The sequence below is a fragment of the Silene latifolia genome, chromosome Y (genome assembly GCF_048544455.1).
Source record: "Silene latifolia isolate original U9 population chromosome Y, ASM4854445v1, whole genome shotgun sequence".
Classification (NCBI taxonomy): Eukaryota; Viridiplantae; Streptophyta; class Magnoliopsida; order Caryophyllales; family Caryophyllaceae; genus Silene; species Silene latifolia.
Window position 1 is genome coordinate 315677114 of NC_133538.1, and position 7508 is coordinate 315684621.

A 7508-nucleotide genomic window follows, 5' to 3' on the forward strand; every position below is an offset into this window, starting at 1 on the left:
CACATCACTAACGACCTCGAAAACCTCGCTCTTCACAGCCCATATGATGGCCCAGATGATCTTATTATAGGCGACGGGTCTGCTCTTCCCATCACTAATCACGGTTCATTCACTATCTCATCTACCTCTCGTACTCTTCATTTTAATAACGTTCTTGTTGTCCCAACCATTGCACGTAATCTCTTATCAGTTTCGCAATTTTGTGCTGATAATCGTGCTATTGCCTATTTCTCACCTTCTTTTTTTTTGTTTTAAGGACCAAATCACGGGTGAGATTCTGCTTCAAGGACCGTTCAAAGATGGCGTTTATCAATGGCAACCAACCACCACTCGACCTCACGCCTTCACCACAACCAACTCGTCTCCTAGCAGCTTGTGGCATGCTCGCCTAGGACACCCTTCCGATTCAACTCTTAAACGTTTAAATTCAATTTACAATTTCCGTATTGCTTCGTATTCGCACTGTAATTCATGTTTGATTAATAAGAGCCACAAACTACCTTTTAAAAACACCACGTTATCTTCCACTGCCCCGCTCGATCTAATATTTTCGGATGTCTGGTCGTCCCCAATTGTCTCTCACGGTTCATTTAAATATTATGTTATTTTTGTGGATCACTTCACTCATTATTTTTGGTTATACCCAATTAAAAATAAATCCGACACATTACCTACATTTAACCGATTCAAAGCTATTGTTGAAAAATTCTTTTCCAAACCAATTAAACGTTTTTACTCCGATAATGGGAGAGAATACAAAAAATTAAACCCGTCTCTCCTAGATAATGGAATTATCCATCTCACTTCACCGCCTCACACACCCGAACACAATGGTTTTGCTGAAAGACGCCATCGTCACGTCGTTGAAACAGGTCTCGCTCTCCTCACTCATGCTCAAATGCCCACCACTTTTTGGCCATATGCCTTTGCAACCGCTACGTATTTAATAAATCGTCTTCCTACCACTACTCTACAAAATGAAACACCCTACCAATTATTATTTTATAATAATCCAAATTATAATAAGTTAAAACCATTCGGATGCCTTTGTTACCCGTGGTTACGTCCGTATACAAAACACAAACTTGACCCGAGATCGACACCTTGTGTCTTCGTTGGATATTCCACAACCCAAAGTGCATACTTATGTTATGATCCCGTCTCCTGTAAACTCTATAACAGTCGTCATGTTCGATTTATTGAACAAGAATTTCCCTACACAAAACTAACCCAAACTACTGCTTCCACCATCGAAGCTCCTGACCGGTGGTGTGAACTCACCGTTCCGCTGCTCGAACTGCCTCTGCCCATACCCGTCACTGCTGTCCCTGACCCAGCCGTCACCGACCAACCCAGTACCCCAAAACACCACCACCGCCACCACCTAACAATGATTATTCATCCCCTGTTCTTCCCCCTCCCTCGCCGTCCTCTGCTACCCCCAACCCTTCCTCTCTCGTCACCAGTACCCAATCCCCAACCACCACACCTCCCCCACCACCCCCGCCACCACCGCCACCCCATGCCGTCACCCGTCTTTGCAATAACATCGTCAAACCTAATCCCCGTTATGCCAAGACCACCACTCTTTCCAGTCCCCACGTTACACACACCACCACCAAGCAAGCCTTAGTCGATCCACGGTGGCGCACCGCCATGCTTGATGAACACCAAGCCCTAATCCGCAATCAAACATGGTCCCTTGTTCCCCGAACCCAAGCCCATAATGTTGCCGGCTGTAAATGGGTTTATCGCGTGAAGTACAACCCGGATGGTACCCTCAAACAATACAAAGCCCGATTAGTCGCCAAAGGCTTTCATCAAGGCCCGGCATTGACTACTCGGAAACATTTAGTCCCGTCATCAAACCTGCTACAATCCACCTTGTTCTCTCAATTGCCGTGGCCAAGAAATGGTCCCTTCACCAGCTTGACGTGAACAACGCTTTCTTGCAAGGTAACCTTACTGACTCTGTCTTTATGATGCAGCCTCCTGGATTTGCTGACCCGGAAAAACCCGACCATTTATGGCAACTACACAAAGCAATATATGGTCTTAAACAAGCTCCTCGGGCCTGGTACACCGAGCTTAAAAATCACCTTCTCTCGCTCCAGTTTAAGAACTCTGTTTCTGACCCTTCTCTCTTTATTTTAAATACACACACTACTATTCTATTTGTCCTCGTGTATGTTGACGACATCATTGTTACAGGACCAAACCCGACCCACATTCGAAAATTTATTGATAAATTATCCACCAAATTTTCTCTCAAAGATCTTGGTCCACTTTCTTTTTTCCTTGGTGTCGAAGTCACACCTACAAAAACCGGTCTTCACTTAAATCAAACCAAATACATTTCCGATCTCCTTCACAAATTTAACATGCATGAAAGTACACCAGCAACGACACCCGTGCTTGCTCATCCACCACTCACCAAAGAACCTCATCAACCTGTTGAAAATATTACGGATTACCGCGCCATTGTTGGTAGTCTTCAATACCTTTCCCTAACTCGCCCCGACATTGCCTTCCCCATAAATAAATTAGCTCAATTTCTAACCCACCCTACTGCCACTCATTGGGTTGCCCTAAAACGGCTTCTGCGCTACCTCAATGGAACCATCCATCTCGGCATTCACCTTCATCACTCCACCCCACTTAATTTACACGCCTATTGTGACGCCGATCACGCAGGCGATAAGGCCGACTATGTCTCCACAACAGGTTATCTAGTATACATCGGCCAAAACCCGATCTCATGGCCCTCCAAAAAGCAGAAAGCTCTCTCCCGTTCCACTACTGAGGCGGAATTCCGCGCGGTTGCTGACACAACATCCGAGGTTCTTAGGTTAGTCTCGGTTTTACAGGAACTTGGTTTTCACAACTCGGTTCCCCCGGCCATTTATTGTGATAATTTATCAGCCACTACTTATTCCGCTAATCCCGTCTTTCACTCCCGTATGAAGCACCTTGCTCTTTCATTCCATTTTGTTAAAGAACAGGTACGACACAAGCTAGTTCGAATACAACATATCAAAGGCACGGATCAACTAGCTGACGCCTTAACAAAGCCTCTTCACAAGCCTCGTTTTCTGGAATTATCGTCCAGGATTGGTCTCCGTCTGCGTCCGTCCATCTTGCGCGGGAGTGTTAACCAAATAAAGAAATAGTCTTCAATTATGCAACAATCTTGCCGTACATATCTCTAGTCTAGTCAATATTGTTTTGTCAATAGTTGTTCCTAGTCTTACTCCTTGTTAATAGCTATGTATCCTACTCTCTGTAACTTTCTGTTAGCTTATCTTTAGGCATTAGGTTAATGTTCCATGTATTATAAATACCACAATGTATACTCTAATTTATCATCAATAAACAAACCTTCTTCAATATCTTATAAACAGGACGGAGCCAAAAGTGATTACAGGGAGGAGCCATAGTTATTCAGAAAGCATAATTAGCAACGGAGGAGAATTAAATCAAAAAACTGTTGGATATTACTGTAGAAAGGCAACACACAAACTGGTTAACAGATGAATGCATTCCAAAGAAAAAAGTCTACTAAAGTTGTTACCTACTTATTTCTCCCCTGAAAAAGGGTTAAGAACCACCGTGAAATCCAAACCACTCATCATCTCATTGTCGACCTTGAAGGCTTCAAAGCAATAACCAACCCAAGCTTTCCACTCTTCTCAATGGCTCGAGTGTCCACTTCTCCGTAGAGTGTGATAAGTGATATAGGGCATTTGCTTTCCCAAAGTCATCAACACGGGCCTTGACAAACGTTAGTGGGTCCAATGCATGGTGCGTCCCAATATTCAGGGTGTTCTCGTTGTTCGAGATGCTGTGATTCAGCTCTGCCCTAATCGTTGTGTTTGTAAGCGGGCTCACAATGTGATAATATGATGCATTCGAAGTGTGACCCTTGTCATTCCTGCATTGAAGGCAAAATTCAAATTCCTATTTTACTGAAAAATAGGATGCTAGCGATTTCATACTAAGACAAGGTAAAAGATTCCATCTCAAATATCATATGGCAATACCCCGATATGTTCATCCACCTTACATAAGTCCTAGCAGTCAACATATTAGCAAATAAAGCAACAACAATTTGATGTGCACTTGAATCTAAGGCACCTTCTATCACTTGATAGGCTAGGCCTGAAAGATCATAGATCCTAATTAGACACTCTAATTAAATGTCAATTTATCTCATAATTTGTGTTTATGTGATCTATGTAAGATGCATGCAATATTAAAGCATATTAATATAAAAGATGAGCAAAATAATTTTCCTTGCATTGAGAAATGGTAGTATTTGGGCACAACCAAGATCACCATCTTGGTTGTTCTTGAGCTTAAAATAAATGGCAAGATCCTCCAACTTCAAGTGTCCAAGGTAGAACACATCCTCTCTTAAACACCCAAGAACTAACCCCAAAATCTTACTAATATTAACTAGATATTATGTAAGATTACCCATGAAAATATGTACAAGTCTATTACTAACACTCTTAGTAATTTTCTTTTCAATTATTAACAGTTAATAATTTTTCTTTTGATTTTAGAGAGAACAACAATGATGATTTTTCCATATGCAAGTCAAGAGTGGAAAAATGAACAACACAAGTGTTGTCATAAAGAAGGGAGGACGGTTGGTAGAGGAGAAAGTGGAGTGTTTTTATTTCTTATTTTATTCCACCCAATACTCATGTGAATTGGTTAGAATAAAAGTAAATATGGGGAAACCAAATGTGTAAGAGAAATGATGGTGTTTAAAGAAACACACACTACCACATGCACTTACACGGTGCTAAATGACCTATTTATGGGTCCATTTGGGTTCTTATTTTTGTCACACAAATACGTATAAATTTTATTTAAACATCATTTTATGTTTAAATGCTTCCCGATTAATATCGTCTAAAACACTCCGTAAATATACATGTACAGCTACACATATATTTTACATACCAATTCTAATCACATTAGTCAATTAGTACTAATGTAATAATTAACTACTTAATCATTAATTCTCGTCTCAAATAATTTATTATTTAATTATTGCATACTTAAATAATAATTTCCGTGCCTCGAGTTCACAACTCGATATCTCTCTAAATTAATTAATCGACTAACTATTAGTCAATTAATCAAGGGACTAATTAAACTGTATCTCATACAATTAATTAGTTTTCGTGTTGGGGCTCGTTCCTATAGGTGTGACTAAAAGGGATCAGCTGAACACCACCGTCTCACGACAGTAACGTCAAACCCTAGTTGGCCAACCGTTATCGATGTACGTTGATCAGCTGACTAGTATTGCCTATGAATATACCATGCATATTCCTTAATCAGATTTAATAATATTATCATGCACTATTGTGGAGAATAAATACTCCAACAAGGCCTACCAAGCCCATCAGTAGTGGAATTTCTAATCTCATGCAGGTTTTGTTTAAGTAGGCCGTCCTCACAATACTAAGAAAAGGAGAAGGAAGACACAACATTACCCGAATGTCATAGGCAAGGTGATAAGATTTATGGAGCCTTACTCTGTGTTGATAACAACATTGACTCATTCAAAATGAATACACCTTTAAATCATATCTCGCTAAAACATCTCTTGTAAGCTTTCCTTTTAAAACTATACTCTCTCTCGTCCATAACACATTAAATGCTCTTGATACACAATACGCTCCTCGTGTAGTGTCTCATAAGTATATTTCAAGTAAAGACCATAAAAGAATTTGCACAATCTGATTTGCGACTCTCTAAGGGGTCGAGCTAATCCAAGTTGAGTAGGCAGAGAAGATATTTCCATTAATCCACAATGAAAACCAAAAACAACGTCTAAGTTTCTCTCTTTTATTTTCTATTATCCTCCTACTCTTCTTTTTAAAATGAAAAAAGCATAAAATAAATAAAATAGTTACTAATATATATGGAGCACAGGGTACTCACATATTCAAAGATGCAAAGAGATCAGCATTGGTGTAGTTCAGCCCTGCATTGCATTTGGTGAAATTTCCAGATGTAGTGTCTAAAGACAAATCAGTACCCAAAGCAAAAGCATCATTTCCAATAACCCCAGACAAGTTAACTATTGGGTTAGCTATCAATCCAATGCTGATGCTGATCCCAACATACTCATGCAGGTACTGGAGTTCAACCTAACAATAATCCAATTTCACATGTTTGCTATTAGGACATCCATAACACTGTAAAACTCTACACCAAGGAAAACAGACATTAAAATATAACCCTATGTACCTTGCCAGATCTATGATCAGGGACTCGGAAGCTAAAAATAGCCTTCACTCCAGGAGCAGGTTCGTCAACTGTGATCGTGGTGAGAAGCTAAAGGATAGAGATGACAAGACAGGAATGTTAGATTGATCACATTAGAAGAGCCTAATATTAAAGAAAGTCATATAAGTCATTTAAAACGCAGTGTCATGGTAGTAAACTGTAGTATATTTCGGTTTCAGATGTGGATAAACAATTATTTCAGCCTTATCTAGCCTCTTTAGTTTGCACTATGAATGAGACTAATACCACCTCAAAATGAAATCTCAATAGCGTAGAGTGCTGCTGTGTTATGGCCACCAATATTAAATATAATGCGTATTGCGACACTCCCAAAGGTCAATTAAAATACGTATTACTCACATTGGAGTTGGTATCGACTTTGAAATCAGTAGTAATGTTTTTGTTTATCAGCATGGCACCAACCTCTACGAAAAGCAACTCTCCCTTTTTCGTCCCAGTAGAAGTTATAGCCTACATAAACACAATAAAGTATGTAAAAATTGCGTACCTAAAATAAGCAATAAGCAAAATATTATAGAAAACACAGGATATCAGAATATATAGTCTTGTACAATGCGAACCGTACTGAAAACACAGAGTATAAACCACATATTCAAACACAAAGTAAGAAACTTCACTGTAATTTGCGGACACAGAACAACATTTGACCTAGTTCATTAACCAAGCCAGGAGGAGCACTAAATACATCCCCTTCAGAATCAACATTATATCTAATGGAGCTTAAATAATTTTGAACATATTACCCATAATTTCTGATAATATATGAGGGTAGAGAAATAGGGAATTAAATCCCCAAAACTTAGTAACACTAACCAGAATGGAGCTATACATATTTATCAATAAAAACCGGATGCAAGAATTTTTCATGAGAGTTTGAAAGCCAAGGAATGCAAAACAAGTTAAAATATAATAATTTTTTTCCCGTCAAATTGAGAATGCAAACAGATTTAAAGATTAATTCGAATTTTTTTCTAAAATTAGGTTGAAAACCTAACAAATTATCAAAATAGGGTTAATTTCAAAGTAATTACCCAAAATGGGTGCACGTCAGCACGAAGCTAGCCTCGGATTGAAGTCGCTCTCCCCCTAAGCAACTACATCCTAGATGCATGAAAATAAAGTTTCTTTTAAGAGCCACCGATTTTAGCCCAAGTCGGTCACGGAGAGAGCGATTATAA

The 7508-nt window shown here is 39.3% G+C and overlaps 1 pseudogene; it reads right to left on the reverse strand.

The window, feature by feature from the left end:
* Positions 1 to 3409: 3409 nt before the first annotated feature.
* On the reverse strand, positions 3410 to 6250 carry LOC141631232 (mitochondrial outer membrane protein porin of 36 kDa-like; annotated as a pseudogene).
* Positions 6251 to 7508: the final 1258 nt, after the last annotated feature.